Source organism: Eschrichtius robustus, chromosome 4 (assembly GCF_028021215.1).
Source record: "Eschrichtius robustus isolate mEscRob2 chromosome 4, mEscRob2.pri, whole genome shotgun sequence".
In the NCBI taxonomy this organism is placed as follows: Eukaryota; Metazoa; Chordata; class Mammalia; order Artiodactyla; family Eschrichtiidae; genus Eschrichtius; species Eschrichtius robustus.
In genome coordinates this window covers 15,643,622-15,670,084 of record NC_090827.1, presented here as the reverse complement: position 1 = coordinate 15,670,084, position 26,463 = coordinate 15,643,622, and the positions used below count along the sequence as shown (strand labels likewise).

Here is a 26,463-nt window from a genome sequence, read left to right as displayed (position 1 = left end):
AATCTAGAAAAATGGTACAGATGAACTGGTTTGCAAGGCAGAAATAGAGACAAAGATGTAGAGAACAAACGTATGGACACCAAGGGGGGAAAGCAGGGGTGGGGGTGGTGGTGTGATGAATTGGGCGATTGGGATTGACATGTATACACTGATGTGTATAAAGTAGATAACTAATAAGAACCTGCTGTATAAAAAAAATAAATAAATAAAATAAAATTTAAAACAATAATAAAAATAAATAAAGGCCAAGTAGCATACTGGGATAAAAATTAACTTGAAACTTAAAAGGTGTTCTGAAGACAAAAAGGAAGAAATCCTGTCCTCCAATTGTTTTTACTGTACTATGAAATATTTCATATGTGTGCACTTTACATAATTACATTTTAATAATATATTAATGATACTTACAATGTTACTTATAATATAAATCCACTGTTTATAATAATATATCAATTATAATACATAACTGTTAATAATGATACTTCTAAATAAAATTTTTAAGGATCACCCACTTACATATCACCCAAGCTTTCTGGGCTCCTCCCTGAACCCAACTCCTTCCCTCCTACTAGAACATTCAATAGCCTGTTTTGTGTTAATTTTGTCCTTGATTTTCTTTATATAGTTAGATCACATACATAATGATTCCACCAAAATATATTACTCAGTTTTGCCTCTGATCAAAGTTTGTACAACTGGAATCATGTTGTATGTATTCTCTGTGACTTGTTTTTTCATTCAACATTACGTTTTGGGGAGTCCTCCAGATTCACTCGTTTTCACTATTATGTTAAACCCACTGTAAACAAATATTCCCCAACTTGTCCATTCTACTCTCTGTTGGGTTGTTTCCAAATTTGTTTTATTTGTGTTTTGCTATATTATGTTACATACAAGACTACAATAAAAAATAATCTTGTACCTGTTTCCTAAGGCACACAAGCAGGAAATTTCCACAGGAAATACTCGTAGGGGCGGAACTGCCGAGCAAGAGTATACCTGTGCTAAATTTCAACCTACCAATTCAGTTGTACCACTTTACATCCCATTCCCAGTGAATGAGAGTTCCTGTTGCTTCACATCCACACTAACATTTGGTATATTTCAGACTTTTATATTTCCCACAACATGATGGATATGAAACAGCATATCACTCTAGTTTTAACTTACATTTCTCTAACTATTAATGAGGCTCAGCAAGCTTTCACATGTTCATTGACTATCTGAATTTTCTCTTTTTGAAATTCCTGTTCATTTTTATATTGGCTGATTTTACTTTATTAATTTATAGAATCTTCTACACACTAAACCAGTTTTCAACCTTTCTCTTTGATGAACATACTTTTTAAATTTTAAGCCTGTTGAATTTATTAATCTTTTTATGGTTTGCTCTGTTTATGTTTAAAGAAATTCTTATATTACTCTAAAATAATAAATATATCCTTTTCTAAATACTTTAAAGTGGTATTGTTTTTCATAGTTAATTCTTTCTTCCATACAGAATTTGTTTCTGTTTATGAAATGAAGTGAGTAGGGATCAATTATAGTTTTCCATATGAATAGCTAATCAATGATTACAGTGGCAACTTAGATTCCAGGCTCACTGGGATTCAAAAGAAGAGAGGATAGATGGGCTGGTGATTTCTGCATAGATGGATGCACTAAAGTTGAAGCCCCCGTATACCATTATAGAGGATGAAAGTGAGAACAAATAGAGTTTTGAGAAAAGAAAACCAATTTGGTAAATTCACTCCAAATTCTTATGACTTTTTATATAGTTTATATAACTCTTCATAGTCATACTGTCATCACTTTACCCCATACAGTGTAAGACAACATTCAGTAGTTTATTTAAACAGGGCTGTGTTCCTTATAAACTCTTTATTTACGTACCAACACAGCTTATGAAAATCTTGAGGAAAATATTACTACTGCAGTATATACTGAGTAAGAATTTTTTTTTTTTTTTCCAAAGCAATCCCTCCAGGACATTCTTTTTTTTTTAATTAATTAATTAATTTTTATTTTTGGCTGTGTTGGGTCTTCGTTTCTGTGCGAGGGCTTTCTCCAGTTGCGGCGAGCGGGGGCCACTCTTCATCGCGGTGTGCGGGCCTCTCACCATCGCGGCCTCTCTTGTTGCGGAGCACAGGCTCCAGACGCGCAGGCTCAGTAATTGTGGCTCATGGGCCCAGATGCTCTATGGCATGTGGGATCTTCCCAGACCAGGGCTCGAACCCGCGTCCCCTGCATTGGCAGGCAGATTCTCAACCACTGCGCCACCAGGGAAGCCCCTGACTAAGAATTTTATGTGATAATTCAGTGGTTCTCAAACTAGACTCCCACATAATTCCACAAACTCAAGACAGCTGTTCTGCCACTATAATAAAATTAAATTCCTTTCTCCATTTCAGAAACAACTAAATTAAATTTATAAAATTTTCTCAATATTAACACTCTCATAATTTTTTTAAATGATATAAACCTGCTTGCTACTCATTATTTCTACGAGAGTCTGGTGTGGGTTAACATATACTTACATACTTATTTCTTTACATTTTGTATATTACAATTAAGCTAATCAAGTTCAATAACTATTCTGGTAAGGTCAAAACACTTTGCTTTTTTCAGTCTAGGATCTTCACCCCACCCTCACTTCATGTTAATTTTTCCATCCATAAGATGCATATAATTTGCTTCAAAGCATTTGGGGGAGCAAAAGGTCAAAAGCAACACTGGGTATGAAAATGCTTTTAAAATGTAAAACACTTTGCAAACAGAAGTTATAATTTATAACCTTAAATTATATCTTACAAATACAGGGTTAGAACAGTCATGGAAAAAATCAACAGGTAATTCCTAAAGGTCAGTTTTATCTATAGTTTTAATTTCTTTGATATCAAGTCTTTAAATTAAAAAAAACAGGCTTCTTAACTAGACTAAAAATAAAATTTATTTGTTTGAATGTTATTTCCTGCCCCACATAATTTCTAATAAAGTTCCTGAAAAGTAGAGCAAGGCAAAGGTAGAAAGTTAATCTATACAAGCAACATAACTCATCTCCAAATAATCTGAAAATATCTATTTTTATAATGGTGTGATCTAAAAATCCATGCCATCGCAGTGTGATTTAAAACTAATGAGAAAGTCTATTAGAGTCCAACTGAAATCAAGAGTGTATACTTTACAGATGAAGATTTAACCTGCCTCAAAAACGTCTTGCAGCATAGCATTGATTTATTTGGAAGAATATACTTTCCTAAGTATTTGTTTTGTTATCTCTTTGCATAAAGAAACCTTGGTAGAGCTACAAAAGTGAGAAAACCTTTGGATGAAACAAGAATAATATACTAAAAATAAGATTTGCTTTTCCTGTTGGTAAATATCAAGAGAGCCTTGTCTTCCTTGTAGCAAATGGACTTGCTGCCCTCTGGTTTGGAACTCTGTTACACTGGGAAGCCATCTGCACTTCTGTGCTACTTCTCAAACTTTAGACATGTATAGGAATAGGAAAGTGAAATTACCTATTTTAAAAGAAAGTCATATATTATACTGTAGAGCTTTTAGAGTCAGAAACAACTCGATTCCAATCCTATGTCTCCTACTTTCCAAGCTGTGTGATCATAGGCATGATTATTTAACCTTGAATTTCTATTTCCTCATCTTAAATATAGGGACAATAATAACCACCTCCCAGAATTACAGTAAGGGTTAAATGAAATTGTCAAAAATACAAATATTCATGGCAAAATGTTGACCAAGTTATCATTAATTATAAAACCAGAGAGTAAATGACTTTAGGGAAATTGTGAAATACACTAATCGCACTTTAACATTTTATGATACATGTTTGTCTTACTTCCAGGCATTAATATTTCTATTAAAACTGGAAAGGTTTTCTTCAAATTGCACAAAAAAATGTTTTCTGAAATAACTGGGAATAGATGAAAGATGGAAGGTAAGAAAAATACTGAAGCTAAAATCAATAACAATTTAGTATGATGGGTAACTGGGAGCAGGGAAAGGAAGATAGTAACAAGTGGGGAAGCAGGATGGGAGTGAAGAGACAGTGGGAAAGAGAGAGGGGAGTGATAGCCTGCACGGCTCTTGGCTAGATGGGTAATCCCGGACTGGCCACCAGGTCATCCCAGGTCAACCTGTTTGTTGAACTGCTCAACATGTAGAAATGAGCCTTCCTACAGTACGTATGGGGTAGAAGTGCAGAGGACAACGGCTATCTGTGTGTTCCACATGCCTTACAGTATCTGCAAACCAGCGTTTGATCTGAAGTATGCTTATGTCTCTAAAAGCATCAATTAACACCACTGACAATATACAGTTAATAAACAGAAACATATGTATATCACAGAAAATATTTTATTAAAATTTAACCAAAATTTTAAAAATTGATTCTCAACCTCTGGGCAAATCATATGCAGTTTAAATTATTAAGAAATTGAAATCATGTTAGCATAAATATCACATTTCTTTTCTACAAGAGGGAACATGCAGTATAAGAACAGGTTCAAATTGTTCACTGCAGCACTATTTACAAGAGCCAAGACATGGAAGCAACCAAAATGTCTATCAACAGATGAATGGATAAAGAAGATGTAGTAGGTATATACAATGGAATATTACTCAGCCATAAAAAAGAATGAAATAATGCCATTTGCAGCAACATAGATGGACCTAGAAATCATCATACTAAGTGAAGTAAGGCAGACAGAGAAAGATAACTATCATGATATTAATTATATGTGGAATCTTTAAAAAAAAGATACAAATGAACTTATATACAAAACAGACTTACAGATACGGAAAACAAACTACGGTTACCAAAGAGGAAAGTTTGTGGGGACTCATGGGGAGATAAATGAGGAGTCTGGGATGAACAGATACAAACTACTATATATAAAATAGGTAAACAACAAGGGTCTACTGTATAGCACAGGGAACTATATTCAATATCTTGTAACAAACTATAATGGAAAAGAATCTGAAAAAATATAGAGATATATATTACTGAATCACTTTGCTGTACACCAGAAACTAATACAACATTGTAAATTAACTATACTTCAATTTAAAAAAAAAAAAAGCTTCAAATTGACCAAAAAGCCGGCTCCCCTAGTTAAGAACACATGGCTTCACAGTCATATTTTAAGCTCACACTTGTGCTTTGAAAGCTGTACCAGTCTGCTTTAGACTGCAACAGTACAAGAAAAAAAAAAATCATTCTAAATAATCATCTATTTCTACCAATAATAATTTTACAACATTACATGTGGAGTATTAATGAGTAATTCAAAAGACTATACACATTGTATGCTGGCTAATTTAAGACAAATAAACAAAAATCTTTACACAAAGAAGCGTGAATTACTTCAGTAGAACAGTGTGTCCTAGGTCACCATGCTTTCCTTCCCTATTATTGTCAAGTTTGATTTGCCAAACAAGCCTCTGATAACAAACACAGAAATAAATTTCAAGGTTAGTAAGCTAAGCTACTACTGTGAATAATGATATATTAATCTGCTGTTGAAGTTAAAAGTGGTATAGAGAGAAATGAAAAAGAGACAGACTCTCAATGAAGTGAATTTTACATACAGAAAAAGCCAATATTTAAGTGCAGAATTAATGTGTGAAAGCGTTTATGGAATTATGTTCCGACTATACACTGTGCAGTTCTTATCATCTTTAAGTAAAACAGGAAACTAAAAAAGATGAATGAGGGACTTCCCTGGTGGCGCAATGGTTAAGACTCCATGCTCCCAATGCTGGGGGCCGGGGTTCGATCCCTAATCAGGGAACTAGATCCCACATGCAGGCCGCAACTAAGAGTGTGCATGTCACAACTAAGGAGCCCACAAGCCACAACTAAGGAACCCGCCTGCCACAACAAAGGAGCCCACGTGCTGCAATTAAGGGGCCACATGCCGCAACTAAGGAGCCCACGTGCCTCAACTAAGGAGCCTGCCTGCTGCAACTAAGACCCAGCGCGACCAAATAAATAAATAAAACTTTTTAAAAATAAAGATGAATGAAAAAAGGAGGAATAATATGAATAACTACTTAGAATTTTTAAGACTGTTAATTATTACAGATATTGACTAATGCATACTTTTCCAAGTAATAATATAAGAATAACCTGCTTAAAAAAAAAAAAAAAAAAAAGAATAACCTGCTTATTAACTAAAAGGTATAATTTATTTTCAAGTGTTCAAGGCAGGGCTATAAACAAAACCCCAATAAACTGTACTGTAAATCTTAGCACAGATACACCAATGTATCAACAAAGGGCAGAGTGACCCAAGGAGAAAAAGAATCCTGTATTATCTTTAAGCAAAATTGTTTGCCTTGAGTTAAAGAGGAAAACAAATTCCTTCACGATAGCTTAATGTATAACAAACAACTAAGATGGCAAATGTCCCTCAAACTTTTATATAGGAATTCCCGCCTCCGACATAAACAAACGCAAACTATATTTATGAGTTAAGTCCATTCATAGCAGATAAAGCTATCCTTTTGCACCATTCCAGGTAACCAATTAGTGCATAAGTACTGAGTTCTAATGATACTAAAACATCTAGAATTTCCTTTCCTGCTGTAAATACAACAACTGTGAGTTCCTTAACTGAGCAGCTTAAAATAGAGATGATAGCAAAGGCTGCCAGTTAGGGAGACTCATGTCTTCCCTGAATGAAACCTGTAGTAACAAAAACAGAGACCCAGATGGAACAGTCACTGCCTGCTGGCCTGGCAGCTCTGTGCCAGTTTCCTTGCTAAGGTCATAAGCAGGTATGTGAGGGAGGGAATGGTGCTGTGTGTTAAGCCTATGAGGGAGAACTGAGTAAGTTGGCTTGGAATGAAAGAAAATTATAAAATCAACAGAGGTACTAAAATCTGAAGAAGTTAAAAAAAAATTTAGCTGATTTTAAACTGATTTAAAGTATAGGGTTATTTCTGTCCATCTTGAGATTCTTGTATCTTCAGCACTAATCCAAAAAAAATAGAAGGCTCTTCACATCACTGATTTCATTGACTTGCCTCTATACTTTGAAAGTCATTGTTCCTGAGTTCATTTCTTCATAGATGGACCCAAGTTAGGAAGGTTCCTGCCATCTGACCCCTATAGATCTGCATCTCTTAACATTCATGGCAAAAGCATAAATTCTCTATTTGGCAATAATTCCTTAAAAGATGGACTTTGGTCAGATCTGAGTTTACATCATGACCCTATCATTTATTAGCTATGTGAGGCTGATCAAACTACTTTACATCTTGGGGGTCTCAGTTTATCCTGAAAAAAAAAATCAGAAGAGGTCACTCAACGGTCTGTTACAAGGATTTAATGAAATCATAGAGTTACAGCTCATGGTAGAATGCCAGGTATATTATCAAGAAACCCTTGATAAATGGTGACAATTATTAATGCATAAATTCTTACTCACACAGATTCATATTCTTATGTCTGCTTTAACATAAGTAATAAATGCAGCCTCCTGTCTACAGTAATTTCAAGGAACATGACAAGTCCCACAACACCCTAACATGTTCCAGTGCTTAAATCTTATTTAATATGAAACATGAACTTTTATTCCTTAGAGATAAAGTTTAAATGGAATACAAATTGAGAGGTTAACACAAAGATTTAAATTTGTACCACTGAAGGACAAGTTAAAGTTGACTTCAGAAAAAAGTGGGAAAGGGGACTAATGATTCAATAAAAGTACTGAAGTAATTAGTTAATAAATTCCTTGTGAATCACAGAATTAACAGTTAAGTAAACCATAAAAATGTAGAAAATGTTTTTCATTTCTGAATTGTAAAGAGCATTCTAAGTTTCAAAGGAGATGAAGAAAATATTGTTTAGCTTTAATAAAGATATTTCAAACACATTTGTATTTCAAACCACATAAAACAAAATTTTAAAGTAATCAAAAGCTTATGAAAACAGTTACAACCAACAGGACTTTAAAGGATCAAGATTCTTTGATTAAAAAAAAAAATACTCTTTAAACCAATGAGACATACAGCCTCTGAAAAAAGAGTAAGTATATATAGATAAATCATAAAAATTAAAATAATAATAACCAATAATCCCCTCAGATTCATGTTAACTAGTAATTATAAACATAAATAAAATATCACTTTCCACTATCGTGTTAGCAAAGATTTTACAATTATAAATCTCTTAGCAGGCAAGAGTTTGAGAAGACAGATAATACATATTTGAAATGAAAAGTATCAATCCAATGGAAAATATTTACTAAGGAATATTCAGACATGTTTCATTGACTGGAGAGGTGGGTAGAGGCAATCACTTTGGTTTTGTTGTGAGTGAGGAGGAGAGAGGAAGGTATAGAAATCGTAGGCTGAGGCTGAGAACAACCTTCAGCTATCTGCTCAAGAACTCTTTCATCTTTAAATATACAAGCAATTATTTCCAGGGACCTTAATATTAATGAGAATGGAAGGAACCAAAGAGCTCCAGTTTCTTTGGGAGTGGTGGGGACAGGAAGAGAGAAGCAAAGTCTTACAAGAAGATGACATGCACAAAACAAGTTTGTTTTGCTCCTCTCTGCCCCCTTAATTATTTACATTTTTAAAAGACTCTTAGATGAAAGTAAAAATAATCTAGAAAAGCACATTTGGTTCTCTGAGTTTTGTTGTAATCAAAAATTTTCCAGCTGCGGAAAGAAGAGTCATCTTAAAACAAAGCTGTAGAACAATATATAACTATATATTCCCTATGAGAAGCTCTTAGATAGAATCAAAGTATTAAATTCGCTTCTGTCTTTTGCTTTAGGACTATCTATTGAAAAGGAGAATGTTTATGAGAGCACAAATCTAACTGTACTACCAAAGAGAGTGGGAGAAATCAGGAAAGTCCAAAAGGATATCTGTAATTAAAATATAAATATATATATTTTTAACTATGATTATGAGTGGAAAAGCCCTCCATCTCAGTTGGAAGCAACAATTACTGGCTTTAACTTTCAGGAGTTATGAAATAATGCAAAGGAGTCTAATACAATACAAAACACAGAGATACAACAATTAAGCTCTACATGCAATACACAGAATAAAAAGAGCAATTACAAACAGATGGGAAAAGCCACAGTGATAGAATACTGGCCTTACAAATATGTATTTTTTTTAATCAAAATCCTAAGTAGCTACTTTAAAAGCTGATGTCTGGCAAGTTACATTAACACTTTGTACTATATTTGCCCATATCTATAAAACAGTTGAAGTAGAAGAGTTTGAAGGTTCCACTTCCATGATTAATTCATTCTTCTCCTTTCATGTTCTATGAATTCTATGCCATCCATAGCTACAGAAAAACACTGATTGGCCAGCTAAGTGGCTAATAATAAAATACTTGATTGTTCTGGCAAAATTATTTATGCCTCACTCCAACCAAAGTTCTCTGACCTCTTCTGGTTGGTGGTGGTAGTGGTGTTATTGTTTGCCTTTGTTTGGTTTTGCTATAATCTTTTCTTAAAAATTTTATTAGAGTATAATTGATTTACAATGTTGTGTTAGTTTCAGGTGTACAGCAAAGTGAATCAGTTATACATATATCCACTCTTTTAGATTCTTTTCCCATATAGGCCATTACAGAGTATTGAGTGGAGTTCCCTGTGCTATACAGTTAAGTCCTTATTAGTTATCTATTTTATATATAGTAGTCTGTATACGTCAATCCCAATCTCCCAATTTATTCCTCCCCCTTACCCACTGGTAACCATAAGTTTGTTTTCTACATTTGTAATCTTTTAATATTGAGGCAAACTCAGGTTTTTCTCATCACCGGCTTATGGGAACAAGGTACATTTCTAAGTCCATGACCATAGAAACCCCTGCCCTTCCAGTTTTATAACGTTTGTATTACTTGATAAGCCAGCAAGATACATAAAATTTATACCTATAACTCTTTGGTAAGGCACCTTATCCATACCTATTTAACTAGAAATACTTATGTGGGCAAAATAAATCTGAAGAAAAATTACAGATTGAATTATGGTCCATTCCAAGCAAATTAAAAAGCTACAAAATTTCCCTATGAAAATACCAATCTTGTTTTCATTCCTAAGACAGATACAATTCAAGGTTAAACAAACAGAAGAGTCATATTCAATAGCTGGGAGAGGTTTATAAGGCTTCAACCGCAGCGGAAACCACTGGCAGAGCACACTGAGAAGTAAAAATAATCAAAATAAGAAAAGTTGTGAATTACTCTAAATTGTGCATAAAGCTTTACCTTCGATTCTTGTATACTTACTCTGTACATGAAATAATTTGTATTTTTATGTATGGTGGGGAAATAAAACACCATTAAAGACAAAATAAAATTTTATCGAGTATCAGAACTAAAAGAAACAGCTGTTATTTCTCAAGTACTTTTTAAAACATTGACATTCTTTTCTTTCAACATTTCTATTTTGAGGAGAAAATTCTTCTTCTGACTGAAATGAAGTATCACCTTTCAGGTTTGAGAATTTTTTAAGCCATGGTTTTCTATTATTTCCTTAAATTCCTAACTTTCTCTACAATAGGAAATAAAAGTAGGAGGTGTAACTTTAGTCGTAACATTGAGAGTCATTCCACTCTGTGATTCTTTAGGATACATGAGGATGGACCCATTCTCTCCTGAAATTCACTCTGGGCCTTTTGGAAGGTGTAACACTGTCTTCAACTTGCTAGAGCATCATTTAATTTATCACAGCAGTCCATGTGGGTGCAGCGACTAGGTGATTTTGTTGACAGATTTTCATGAAATTAACTAAACAACATCTGGAGGCTATATATCCTGAATTTGTACGTGCTGACCAATATAATTTTGAACTTCTGTCATTCAAACGGTTTATGAGTTCAATAAATATCTACTTGCATGGATGAACACACATAACTATAATTGTTGATAGAAAGAGAAATGAATTTTTTAAGTATTGTTACTGCTTCAAAAGACTTTACCAACTACTTAAGGGACTTCTCCTTCAATCCAATTAATCAAAGTTTTAAATTATATTAAAATAAAAAGTCTATAAAGAAAGGTGGGTTTAAAATAAATATGATAAGTTTTTTCTTTAGTTCAAGTTCTTGAATGTCTGCGTTATGCCAGGTCTTGGAGGAACATAAAAGAATTAATTTTAAAACATGGCTACAATTAACTCACAAACTCATATGGGAAAACAAAAACTCTGTATCGTCGACTCTGCAGAAGGGCTGTGACAATGGTCTGTACAGGAGACCGAACCACAGAGGCTGACAGTGGACGGGCAGGGCATCTGGGAAGGGATACCTTCATTGAGGCTGAAAGCCAAAGGCCAGGAAGAGGGTGTTGCAAGATAGAGGAAGCAACATAAACAATTCCAGAAAGGAGTGAAACAGTATGGATTGTTTTGAGAAATACAAGATATTCAATAATGTTGGAGCATAAAATAGAGGGAAGGGGAATACTCTCATGGGTGGAGAAAAGCGAGGTGTGAAAAACAGCCCAGAAGGAACAGCAGAAGATGAATATAGGACAAAAGTAGCAGCTAGATGAAGAAGAAGCTCATCAGACTCGCCATGCCAAGAAAGCTGACCTTTATGTACAAGCAATAGAGAGCCAGGGATGGGAGGGCGTTAGCAGGAAGTGAAGGGTTCATCGGGGTGGGAAACTGATCCCTCTAAGGGGAGTATAGCATAGGGACTGTGCATATAGCAAATGAGAGCAGGGGCAGTGAGATCCATTAGGAGGTTAATATTAACATCTCGAGCTAAATTCACTAATCTCACTTCAACAGATAGTTAAAACATGACACAAAAGATCCCCTATCCATTTTTATATGTCTACATATGAAATGTTATTTACAAATGTGATAAATAACCAATATCAGGATTGACATTAAATTCAAAAATACTACTGAGATGGTGTTTCAAGTTTTAAAATGCTCAACCAGTCTTCAACCAAACTACATCCCATTTTAGACACTGTCAACCAATATCACAATTTTCTATTTCCTCTCTTGATTAAAGGGAAGACTTTCTTTAGTTTATTTTTATTGTAGTAATTTTATTAGGTTGTTCTCTGACAAAAGTTTCCACAGGGTACAAACACCGGAACAGATAAAAATAAAACGAATTTTAAAAGGCATAAGAAATCAATTATCATTGATTGAATATTATGTTATTTATGCAACATATAAAGTGAATGAGTAAAAGGTATTAAATGAAGAACTGAAATTACAATATTGATCATGATATATTACCCAAAGGCAGTAGCAAAGAAAAATTTGAGTAATGCCCATTCTAGATCAACCATGGTTGCATTTTCAAAATAAACATATTATTGACAAAAATCTAAATCAAACCCATTAATAAAAGGGTAGGCAATACCCAAAAAAGTAAAAAGAAAATGCTTGATGCAGAGGCTAAAACAAGCATTAAATGAATGTTAAAATACAGTTTAAATTTAGGTATCAGATTAGCACATCTGAATTAATAAAACTGATTTTGAAGCATTCTGGATTATTTTTAAAATTTTATGTGATTCAACAACGATACTCTATAACTATTGGCCTCATTTTAAGATCTCTACTTTACATTTAGACCTATTCCACCTGCTGTTTTGGACATGGTTTATCCCATTTTAGAATGAGCTGGTTCCTGAATATTAACCCTAATACAAAACCTATGCCAGAGTATTATCTTTTCCTTATATCTCTATTGTCCTACAGTTTAAGCTCTACAACAGCTTTCATGTTATTTTTGTTTTTAACTTAAATATGTAATACAGAAAACCCTTTGGAACTATAATTGCCATCTATAACCTAACCTAAAAATTTTAAATACCACGCTAATGCTTCTCTTCCACAATTAAAAAACCAACAACAGGGAAACTTTCACTCTGTCAGTAGATAAGTTTTATCTAGTTACGCCTATAGTAAAGCAACATATTACTTTCCAAGTCATGTGTAGTAGACATAAAACACATAAGTATATAAATTTCATGGGTGTTCTAAATCAGAAAACACATAGAAAACAATTCCTTTCTGTCCCTTTCAGCACCACTGCTTTTAATGTCAATCTGGGATATGCAAAACAATGATGATAAATGAATATACAATCGCACTACGGTCACACAGAGAAGCATGTGTCGAAGTTCTACATGTGATGACAGGAAAAAAACTACTGATGTGGAGCAAGAGATATTAATTTAATATCTTCACTAGAGAACCACATTTTGCAAGGAACCAACCTAGCAAGTCACTTGGACAAGCAGAGAAATTCTAAATGCTGAGTCCTTTGCACCTTGCATGAAGAAGTCTGTTCTTACTTTTCATCACTCCTGCTTCTCTCCATTCCCAAAAGGAGTCATTATTTCACTTTAATGCGCTGCCAAATGGACATTGGCTTTCTTTTCAAAAGACCCCATGTTACTCACATTCACAGCCTGCACATTTTGACAGTGTCTACAACATCTTCACACATTCATCTGAATTCTTCCCCTATTCCACTTCTAGAACACCCTCCACTATAAACTCACTAATGTTCATGTTTTGATAGCAATATAAAAAGTAAACACGAATTTACCAATCAGAAGACTTCAAGTCTGACAGAATGAAGAAACTGAAATTCACTGACAGGACATGACATGAAATCAGTGTTCAAGAGCCATTCCCACCACCCACATCATTTAACTGTATTATGACTGTACACAGCATTCTTAGAGCAGAATATGAAACTACACTGCCACCAAGAACACTCTTAACCAGCAGGCAGCCCCTCCACATTAGCTTTAACGTGCCACACAGCCCTTTGCTTACTGATGTAGAGCAGCCAACAGGGAGATGGAGTTTACCAGGAAAAGCAAGCCTGAACTGGCTAATTACTTACCTTCTTACGTATAGCAGGCTTGCTCGTTTAACTTTTTGTTTCCACTCTTGTCATAGCTCAGCGGCAAATGGTTGTGATTCAGCAGAAGTTTGAACCTGATAATTAAAAAGAATTTTTTTAAGAAAAAAATTGGAAATTAAAGTTCCCTCCACTGAAGTCTTTCTTTCCTTGCCCTCTGGCTGTACGTTTCTCGCTCTCGTTTTCTCTCCCTGCAAGGCAGCTACGTAGTGGTCTATAAATATTGACCCTGACACGTGCTCAGTGCTTTACTTGCTCATGGCACAGGTCTGTGTTACTGAACACCGTGGTAATACTCCAGCAAAGTTCTCAGCTGCTCAGACAAAGCTGTGGATTGGCTCACTACCCAGCAACCCTGTGCCTGCCTGGAAATACCATTTTGCTGCCAGTTTTACAGATGCTATGGGCCTTTCCTGAGGCCCAAATCAGGCACAGAAGGGCAATTATGAGGTTTGTCTGAAGAAATAGTTTTCCTCCAGCAGGTGGAGAAAAGGGGAGCTGGGTGGAGTGAAAGACAAGAAAGGAAATACTGCCTTTGTTTTGGCCAAACAACATTATTTCAAATCCTTTATAAAAGTCATACCTAAACGCCATTCAATCAAGCTTTATAAAACTGAACTACTACTTACTATGAATAACCAAAAGATGCAGGAAATCATTTTTGCAATTGTTTTTAATATTGCTTCTCATTGAATAAGGCTGCAGTGACTGAGTAACTGGCCACAAAGAAATGTGTAAACATAACTAAATTCATTTCCAGAATGATAGAAGTGCACAGGAAAGTATAATATTAATCTGATCAAATTAAATATTTGGTGAAAGAAGCTAAAATATAATCTGGAAATTATATGAATCAACATGTTATATGAAATACTTCTAGATTTTCAATCATCACAATTGAATTATTTTATTTTTTTTAAAAATTAAGGGGACTTCCCTGGTGGCGCAGTGGTTGAGAATCCACCTGCCAATTCAGAGGACATGGGTTCGATCCCTGGTCTGGGAAGATCCCACATGCTGTGGAGCAACAAAGCCTGTGTGCCACAACTACTGAGCCTGCGCTCTAGAGCCCCCGTGCCACAACTACTGAAGCCCGTGTGCCTAGAGCCTGTGCTCCACAAGAGAAGCCACCGCAATGAGAAGCCTGTGCACCACAATGAAGAGTAGCCCCCGCTCGCTGCAACTAGAGAAAGCCTGTGCACAGCAACAAAGACCCAACACAGCCAAAAATAAAGTAAAATTTTTAAAAAGATATTATTTAAAAAAAAAATTAAGGATAAAATCTAAGCCATGACTATGTAATTTGTAGGTAATATAAACAAGGTCAGCATTATCTACATATAGCACATATAATGTCCATGGTATGAATGATTAGAAAATAAATCATGTCCATATTTTTTATTCTTCTTGACAAGAAAAATCATATGTTTACTTAATTGAAATTTCCTCTCTTTATTAAATCAAGAGTAAAGGAAACTTAAGAAATAATCTGGTCACTTACTCATTTAATAGATGATAAAACTGACCTCCAGGCCAGTTAATTTACCCACAATCACATGGCAAGTTTGTGGCAGGGCCAAAACTAGACGTTCTTGCCTTATTGCTCACAATTCTGTTCCCCTTCTACTACAAGAATGGTTCCTAAACTCATTTTTAGGTTCAAACTCTGATTTTCACATGAAATCTTACCAAAAACCTTATCAGTAAGGGCAAATATTACACCTAGAGAAATAACCAGCATAAAACAGAAAGAGCCTTCAACAGCTTAACTGACTCCCCTAAAAAGTTATGCACAAGAATTAACTTTCTAACAGTTGAAATCTACTTTTCTTAGTTCAATTATCAACATTTTCCCAATAAATTAACTTAATACCAGGAGAGGTATATAGTGAGGTGCTGAGGAGCCCAAGAGGAAACACAGTTCCTACTCTCAAGAAAGAAAAAAAAAAAAAAAAGGCTAATGACAAAACAACGTGTTAGTACAGTGATGCACACTAGGACGGCAGCAAGGGTGCATGGAACACTAGCTCCTGAGACAGTTTGAAGTGCGGGAAGTCTTGATTCCTCAATCAAGACTTCTGCATCTTAAAGAAATCAAAGATGACACAAACAGATGGAAAGATATATGATGTTTTTGGATCGGAAGAATCAATACTGTGAAAATGACCATACTATCCAAAGCAATCTACAGATTCAATACAATCCCTACCAAATTATCAAGGGCATTTTTCACAGAATTAGAACAAAAAATTTTACAATTTGCATGGAAACACAAAAGACCCCGAGTAGCCAAAGCAATCTTGAGAAAGAAAAACAGAGCTGGAGGAATCAGGCTCCCTGACTTTGGGCTATACTACAAAGCTACAGTAATCAAAACAGTATGGTACTGGCACAAAAAGAGAAATATAGCTCAATGGAACAGGATAGGAAGTCTAGAGATAAACCTGTGCACCTATGGTCACCTAGTCTATGACAAAGGAGGCAAGAATATACAATGGAGAAAAGACAGCCTCTTCAATAAGTGGTGTTGGGAAAACTGGACAGCTACATGTAAAAGAATGAAATTAGAACATTCCCTAACACCACACACAAAAATAAACTCAAAATGGATTAAAGACCTAAATGTAAGGCTGTATACTATAAAACTCTTAGAGGAAAACGTAGGCAGAACACTCTTTGACATAAACCACAGCAAGATCTTTTTGGATCCACCTCCTAGAGTAATGAAAATAAAAACAAAAATAAACAAATGGGACCTGATGAAACTAAAAGCTTTTGCACAGCAAAGGAAACCATAAGCAAAACGAAAAGACAACCCTCAGAATGGGAGAAAATATTTGCAAATGAAGCGACCAACAGGGGATTAATCTCCAAAATATACAAGCAGCTCATGCAACTCAATATCAAAAAAACAAACAACCCAATCAAAAAATGGGCAGAAGATCTAAATAGACATTTCCCCAAAGAAGACATACCAATGGCCAAAAACCACATGAAAAGATGCTCAACATCACTAATTATTAGAGAAATGCAAATTAAAACTACAATGAGGTATCACCTCACACCGGTCAGAATGGCCATCATCAAAAAATCTACAAACAAATGCTGCAGAGGGTGTGGAGAAAAGGAAACCCTCCTACACGTCTGGTGGGAATGTAAATTTGTACAGCCACTATGGAGAACAGTAAGGAGGGTCCTTAAAAAACTAAAAATAGAGCTACCATATGATCCAGCAATCCTACTCCTGGGCATATACTCGAGAGAACCATAATTCAAAAAGATACATGCTCCCCAATGGTCACTGCAGCACTTTTACAATAGCCAAGACATTGAAGCAACCTACGTGTCCATCGACAGATGAGTGGATAAAGAAGATGTGGTACATATATACAATGGAATATTACTCAGCCATAAAAAAGAACAAAATAATGTCATTTGCAGCAACATGGATGGACCCAGAGATTGTCATACTGAGTGAAGTAAGTCAGACAGAGAAAGACAAATATATGATATTGCTTATATGTGGAATCTATAAAAGGGGTACAAACGAACTTATTTACAAAACAGAAATGGAGTCACAGATGTAGAAAACAAACTTATGGTTACCAGGGAGGAAAGAGGGGGAGGGATAAATTGGGAGATTGGGACACACTACTATATATAAAATAGATAACTAATAAGGACATACTGTAAGAGCACAGGGAGTTCTACTCAGTACTCTGTAATGACCTATACGGTAAAAGAATCTGAAAAAGAGTGGATATATGTATAACAAATTCACTTTGCTGTACACCTGAAACTGACACAACACTGTAAATCAACTATACTAATAAAAAATTTTTAAAAAATGATTAGGCAGAAGTGAGGCAAAGATGAGACAGAATAACACAATAAAGACAGACAGGCAGGAAAAAGGATGCTATGGAACTTCCAAGTTCTTTCTTGCTGGAGCACATAATGTGAAGCAGGAAATGTTTAAATTTGAAAAAAAAGAAAAAGGTCTAGAAAGAGAAAGGTAATGAAGCGTTTTATATACCAGGTTTAAAACTTGGGTTTTAGGGACTTCCCTGGTGGTCCAGTGGTAAAGAATCTGCCTTACAATGCAGGGGACACAGGTTCAATCCCTGGTTCAGGGAACTAAGGTCCCACATGCCGCGGGGCAACTAAGCCCGTGTGCCACAAACTACAGAGCCCACGCACCCTGGAGCCTGTGCGCCACAACTAGAGAAGAGAAAAACCCGCACGCCAGAACTAGAGAGAAGCTGGCTCACCACAAAGAGTCCGCACGCCGCAATGAAAGACCCCGCATGCCCCAACGAAGATCCCATGTGCCGCAACTAAGACCCGAGGCAGCCAAAAATAAAATAAATAAGTAATAAATAAATCTTTAAAAAAAATAACTAATAATAAATAAAAACTTGGGTTTTATACAATAGGCTAGTAGTCTTCAACTAGTTTTATTCACAGACCCTTAAAAGAATTTTGAAAAAATACATAACCATTTCACGCATTACCAAGTTAACATCTACAATTTTTCACCTGTGGTAAAATATGTACTTGAAAAGAATTTAATTTCCACCCAATTGGAAATATTGACATTTTAAAATAAAATTTCTATCAACTGTTTTAAGAATACTCAATAGAACCTAAATCCACGGTAATAAAACCATTATCCATTTTAAAAATACATGAATAGACTCTTCTTTCAACAGCTGAAAATTTTACATTACTGTTGATTTTCTCGACCTTTATTTCCATTTTATTTCCTCAGAGAATTCTTATGTGATGTATTTTGTAATTCAAAGCCTTTCATTTTTCACTCTATCATACTTCTCCACAACAAAAATATAAGACATTAAAATTGTTTAATTGCTAATTTTTCTATGATTCCAGGACAATGTACTATAGTATGATTTCGGATGGATAAGGGTGTGTCTTCTTTTGTAAAGTAAGAGAAACAATGTTGTGAATAAAGCATTTCTCTCAGGCAGATCAATATTAATAAAGAGAAATTCATACAGAAGTTGAGAATCTGGACACTGGCTCCATTAAAACTATCTGGACCACAGTACCACATACTACCTTTATATCAGTTACTTAAATAAACAGTAGAGGCAGCCCAGGCTAGGCCAGGAAATGAACTAAGCAGTGTCCTCACAAAGTCAGAAAGGACTCAAAGAGTCTTAGCCTACATTTCTCTCAAGGAACTGCTAGAATTTTAATATTGAGTTTTAAGGGGTAGCAAGAAGATGAGATGAAGAAATTAATCAGTGGAAATCAGTGGACAAAATTAAAAGGACTGATATGTCCTATAAAAAAATAAAGGGTTTTGTCTTTGATTTGAGTATAGGGTAAGGAATGCATAAAGAGTCAAAGGTGTGAAGACTCAATACTGCCAAAATGTCAGTTCTTCCCAACTTTATCTATAGATTCAATGCAATCTCAACCAAAATCCCAGCAAGTTATTTTTTGGGGATATTAACAAACACATACTAAAGTTCATATGGACAGGCAAAAGACCTAGAACAGCTAACACAACACTGAAGAAGAACTAAGTCAGAAGATTGACACTACCTAACATCAAGACTTACTACAAAGCTATAGCAATCAAGACAGTGTGGAGTAAGAATAGACAAATCAATGGAACAGAAAAGAGAGCACAGAAATAGACTCACTTAAGTAGAGTCAACTGATCTTTGACAAAGGAGCAAAGGCAAAACAATGAGGCAAAGACAGTCTTTTCAATAAATGGTGCTGGAACAACTGGACATCCATAAGCAAAAAAAAATGTATGTGGACACAGATCTTACATCCTCCACAAAAATTAACTCAAAATAGATCACAGATCTACGTGTAAGATGCAAAACTGTAAAACTCCTAGAAGATAACATAGGAGAAAACCTTATGACCTTGGATATGATGACTTTTTAGATACAACATCAAAGGCATGACCCATGAAAGAAATAATTTGTAAGTTGAACTGCATTAAAATTAATAACTTTTGCTCTGAGAAGGACAATATCAAGGGAATGAGAAGACAAGCCACAGATAGGGAGAAAATAGTTGCAAAAGACATCTAATGAAGGACTGTTATCCAAAATATACAAAGAACTTTTAAAAATCAACAATAAAAAAAAAAAAGAACCCAAATGGGCCAAAGACCTTAACAGACACCTTACCAAAGGAGATACACAGATGGCAAATAAGCATATGGAAAATGCTCCAATTCATATGCCATTAAGGAAATGCAAATTAAAACAACAATGATACGCCATACCACTATACATCAGTTAGAATGACCAAAATCCAGAACACTGAAACACCAAATGCTGGGGAGGATGTGAAAGAACTTTCATTTATTGCTGGTGGGAATCCAAAATGATCCAGGCACTTTGGAAGACAGCTTGGAGGTTTCTTACAAAATTAAACATACTCTTAGCATATTATCCAGCAATCACACTCATTATTTACACAAAGGAGTTGAAAACCTATGTCCACACAAAAACATGATGTTTATAGAACCTTTATTTATAACTGCCAAAACCTGGAAGCAACCAAAAGATCCTTCAGTAGGTGAATGGATAAATAAACTGTGGTACATTCTAGACAGTGGAATCTTAAAAAAAAATGAGCTATTAAGCCATGAATATTAAAAAAATTAGCTATCAAGCCATGTGAAAAGACATGAATGAAATATAAATTCATATTACTAAGTGAAAGAAGCCAATCTGAAGAGGTTACGATATATCCATGCAGGTTCATCACTTATGACTCATGTACCAGTCTGGGGGGTAATGTTGATCATGGAGGAGGCTATACATGGATGGGGGTGGAAGACATACTGGAAATGTCTGTACTTTCCTCTCAATTTTGCTGTGAACCTAAACTGCTCTTTAAAAAAATGAAGTCTTTAAAAAAAAAAAAAAAAAAGGCAAAGGTGGCTCCTATTTTGCGTAGCTGTTCTTTTGCCAAGGCAGAGGTTAGAGAAAGAAGGAACAGCTTTGAAACCAGAAACTAGGAAGGAAAGATGGATTTAGTTTTGGATGTGATAAACTTGAGGTATCTGTGTTACATCCAAGTGACTACATTCAATAGGGACTTGAACGTACTGATCTAGAATAGAGGAGCAACGAAGATTGCATCAATTCAGCAGCCTTCCATCACTATTTTCCTGCTTCAAACCTTGTCACCATAGAGTCTATTCTCAACACAGAAACCAAAGCAGTCACTCAAAAAAGATCCCTCAGATCATATCCATCTGCTACTCAAAACCCTGCACTCCTTCCCCATGTTACTCAGAGCAAAAGCCAAAATCCTTATAATCTATAAAGCCTTGCTTGATCTGCCCACTCATTATGTCTCTGACAGCAACTACAGCTCCCCTCATTTGCTTACATCCAGCCCACTTGTACTCAGTATTCTTTAAATGTGCCTGACAAGTTTGCCCTTGGTGTCCTTCTATTTGCTGTCTCCGCCCTGGTATGTTCTTCTTGCAGACAGTTTCATGGCTCTTTCACCCTCTTCAAGTCTCTGTTCAAAAGGCACCTTCTGTGCTATACAGTAGGACCTTGTTGTTTATCCATTCTGTTGTATATATACTGATAAACCATAATGGAAAAGAATATGAAAAAGAATGTGTGTGTGTATATATGTATATGTGTATATATATATATGTGTGTGTGTGTATGTATAAATGAGTCACTTTGCTGTACAGCAGTAATTAACACAACATTGTGATTCAACCATATTTCGATAAAAAATAAATTAAAAAAATAAAAATAAAAAAGGCACCTTCTCAGTGAAGCCTACCACTACCCTACAATTTAAAATTGTACACTTCCTTCTTTATCATTTGACTGTTACTGCTTGTCTCTTTCCAATAGAATGCAAGTTCAATGACAGCATAGATTTCAAGGGCCTAAACTAGCCTTGCACACAACAAATGTACAATAAATATGTGTTGCATAAATGACTGAAACAGAGATTTGTGAGCCATATACCAACACAGGTGGTTCCTGAAGTCACAAGGTCTCTCAGTGTTAAGAAGTAACCCAAAACCAATATTGAAAAAGTGGGTCAAGGAAGGCAAGCCCACAAAGACCGTAAAACAACTATTGAGTGTAAGTAGAAGAATGAGAGACTGAGAACAGGGGTGAGTGAGGATGGAGTATTCAGGAGGGAATGGTCAGCAACTTCAAATGCCATGGAAAGATCCAACATGAAAGTGATTGAAGAGAGCCCATTATACACAAAATTCAGAAAGCACTGTGACACTAAACGTCTCCGAATTGTACACTTCACAATGGTACGTGTTATGGTATATAAATTATTATTTCAACAAAGCAGGTATTTAAAAAGAAAGAAAGATCATTGGTGGCCACACTGTTTCCCTGGGAGGAGGACAGTAAGAAAGTGAAGTGAGACACAGAGTAAGATCTCTCTTTTGAAAAGTCTGGCCCTAAAGAAAAGAGACGGACAGATGGGGGGTGTGATTTAAAACAACCCATCCCTGTGTAGAGACTGAGTGTTCTGAAGTCACGCCAACTTGAGTTTTCATCTTTCTCAAGTTACTTTATAAGTTATATAACCTTAGTTTCCTCATCAATAAAATGAGTTTAATATTTGCACCTCTGCACTGGGTATCAGTACCGCTTTTTTTTTTTTTTTTTGAAAATGCATTCTAACTCTTTATCAGTACATTTTGTGATAATAATATAAGACTTGAGAGACAGACCAGTGGAAAAGAACAATTATCCAGAAAAAATGGTATATATAATAATGTAGTAGAAGATGACAATGGCTTCACAAATCAGTGATAAAAGGAACATTTGCTCAATCTACCAAAACAAATTTTAGCTATTTATTACAACAAAAATAAAGTCAAAATCCAAGTTGTTACTTCATATCTTAGACTCAATATTCTCTAAATAATTATATGTAAAGTTACAAGCCAATAAAAATGGAAAACTGTACAGGTAAATACAATTTTCATAAATGAACTTTCTATAAAAGAACACTTTACTGTTGCTCAGTCATCAGTCAAGATCTGTCATATCAGACCTTCACCCATCATCCCATGGGAAGCTCTGCTTTTCTAGGGGTGTTGGTGGTGGGTGAGGGAAGGGATTAGGTAATAAACATTTTTTAAATAAAACACAAGGCCTTTGCCATTTTCTGAGGATCATCCTCAACTAACATTGAGAAAAAAAACTTGCTATTATGAAAAAAATTAAGTATTCTTTTTTTTTCAATAAAATTAAAAAACTTTAATGAGCAAAAAATAAATAAAAGCTATCAGAAAATTATTTTTTTAAAAAAGTACCACTTTTTATTGTGGAATAATATTTCATTGTCTAAGATAGGCTTTTTAATTATCCATTCATTTTAGCTGATGGACGTTTGGGTTGTTCCCACTTTTGAACTATTACCAATAAAGCTGCTATGAACTTTCCTGTACAAGTTTTTGGGTGAACATTCATTTTCATTCCTTGTGGGCAAAGACCAAGAGTGAAATTGCTAGGTAAAATGGCAATTTTATGTTTAACATCATAAAGAACTAACTAACTGTTTTCCAAAGTGCCTACACCATTTAAATTCCCGCCAGCAATGTATGAGGGTTCCAATTTCTCCACATCCTTACGAACACCTGTAATCATCTGTCTTTTTTATTATAGCAGTACTTGTAAGTATAAAGTAGAATCTCAGTGTGGTTTTAATTTCCATTTCCCTAATGACTTACAATGTTGAGTATCTTTTCATGTGCTTATTGGCCGTTTGGCCATTTACTCTTTCCAGTAACTACAATTTCAAAAAAGCCTAGGACCAGGTAAAGCTTAAAGCACATTTTCAAGTTACATATGGCACCAACACAGCCACTCACTTGTTAGCTGAATAAATAAACTAATCAACAAATGGAAGATTAAGGAATAGAAATAGTTGACTTATTAGTATATTGTTTCCGTTTTTAAACTAACTTAATTTGAATTCCCATGCAGTTTCGAAAGAATGTTTAGTAAGGTAAAGAAACTTTTAAAAAATGTACTGACAAAGAAAATGTGCTAACCCTCTGTTCAGTGTTATGATAAATACCTATATTAACATCTTCAGTTTGCTAATAATAAAGTGCTCTATTAGATGAGTGCTAGGAAACTGGGATTGTAATCCCGTTATATTAATACTTTAATGCTTCCTTGAAGTTAGAGGGGAAGAAAAAGCAAAAAATTGATTAAGAAATGAATGACCTTAAGATACACTGTTGACAAACTTATGAGATATGAATACTACAAATTCATCCAACACCATAAAGAATGAGACAATCCTCGGGGGCAAATATTGGTAAAACAGGAAAATATTAGTAACCCAAGCTTGTCATCATTTTTCAAAAAGACCTGAGGAAATATGTGGCGTTCAGTGTAAATGACTTTCAGTGTAAATGACTGAGGAGAAAGAAAACTGACTCTACAGTGTGCCTAGTTAGAAGCAAACTATGGATGGTTTCCTCCTTGTTTTTCCTTTATAGGGCTACTATTAGTCATATCATATACAGAGTCACTTACCTTTAACTCTAAGGTTCTTTGTTCTCAAGTAATAAATACTTTGGGCTCCCGGGACCTCACAGGAAAATCATACATAAGTCTACTAACCTTTACTGCTACCAGTTTATTATAAGTACCTATCCATTATTAGTTTGAGAAGTACTGACTGCACAGTTAATAAATAGGTCATTTGTTCTTTTCAACCAGAACAATGTTGTATTCAATATGTAAATTGAAAAGAAGAAAAATACTAAACAAGAAAATGATATAGCAAAGAATGCATGTCCTTTTAAACTTGTATTTGACATCACACCAACTAATGCCAAACTAAACTTAAACATTTTATCATTTATAAATAGAAATCGTTTTGAAATTCATAGTGCATGGAACGCATACAACCATAATCAATAATAAAGCTCAATTATGTTTAACAAAATAAGATAATAATAAAGAGTGAAAAGCATCAAGAATATCACGTTATTCCTACAGTTGTTGCTAATTTGACTCATAATAAAACTGTACTAATGTCTCTTCATGTTTAATAAAAATAGCTGAGTTCCCAGCTACATACAAGCATTTCCATTTGGTTTCCTCTTAAAGGCACACATATTTATATAACACTAAGGACAATCTCAAAAAGTGTTTGAAATATAATAAATATTTATTTGCAATATAATTTCAAGCATTTTCTACTTTTACAAAAGTGTACAGTTCTTAAAATCATCATGTATCTTTAATATTTATTTCTTAGATTTATGGAATTAATCATTAATTCAAATTTTTCTATCATTTCAAAATGGAAATTAGATTGTCTATGTGACAATAAGAATCTTTATGAGAATTTTTAATTCCATTAATCTCTTGAGTAGTTCTAATATTCCAGACGACAGATGACTATGATTATCCTACAACTGAAATAAAGGTTTTCTTTCACCAAAAAGACAGAGCTGAGCTGAACTCTCAATACTTGTTACTTTTTCAAGAACAACTCATTCGAGGATCTTTTTATTTATACAGATACCCATAATTAGCAATGTGATATTAATTTAATGGAACATTTCTAGAAAAAAATACTATATTTTGTTGAACAGTGGAAATGATATCCTGAAAAAGTACTAAACGTCCTCTCCAAGGCAGGAGGGACATAAAGGTGATCCTGAAATCGCCCCTACCAGAGGGATTTCTGTCAGCTGAAAGGAGAGCAGGAAAGACTGCGGGACTCAATAAAACAAGCTACCGCCAGGCATTCCTTAGGATGGAAAGGCGGAAATCCCAGACAGGAAGGATTCAGCAAAAACCAACTCAATGGGGGAGGGAAATACGCGTCTACCACATTTAAGCTGACCTTTTTTATTTTTTTTTTTACTATTCATTAATCATATGACAGTAGCTCATAAAAATATCACTGAATAATTAAATTTAACAGGCAGTAAAAATAGAAATGTACATTAAATCTGATCATTCATAAAAACATCACCGGTTTATTTTACTGCTCTATGATGAATCTGCTTTCATATGGAAGAATTAAACTTGTAAAGCTGAGGAATATCATTATTCACCTTAATGCTACATTTTTCTAATCAAAACATATTTCAAAAGAAGGAGAAGAAATAGGAAGAAAACAATAAAGCAAACCAATTTTAACAAGAAATGAATGAGATATCCATTACTCTTGATTGGTTCACATATAAAAAATGTGGTTGTTTCTATTGGCTGTCCTGCTTGACAGGGCCTGAAATTTTCTTGAAATGTGGTTGGTGCCAAAGGTAACTAAAGAGTAATACAGACAGACTAAAGTATTTTAAATCTTTTACTTCTGTATTTTGGTGTATCTGAATATTGTCATATATTATACATTTCCAAAAGCAAGTTAAATCATACTTTTTTTTTTAACATCTTTATTGGAGTATAATTGCTTTACAATGGTGTGTTAGTTTCTGCTTTATAACAAAGTAAATCAGCTATACATATACATATATCCCCATATCTCCTCCCTCTTGCGTCTCCCTCCCATCCTCCCTAT

At 34.7% G+C, this 26,463-nt stretch overlaps 1 protein-coding gene across 4 annotated transcripts in view; it reads right to left on the bottom strand.

The window, feature by feature from the left end:
• Positions 1-26,463, bottom strand: part of BMPR1B (bone morphogenetic protein receptor type 1B) — a 430,873-nt gene that overhangs the window by 149,509 nt on the left and 254,901 nt on the right. For all 4 annotated transcript variants that reach the window (XR_011073892.1, XM_068542462.1, XM_068542464.1 and 1 more), the window contains one exon: positions 13,888-13,982. The gene's annotated coding sequence lies outside the window, so the exon portion shown is untranslated. The remainder of the gene's footprint in view (positions 1-13,887; positions 13,983-26,463) is intronic.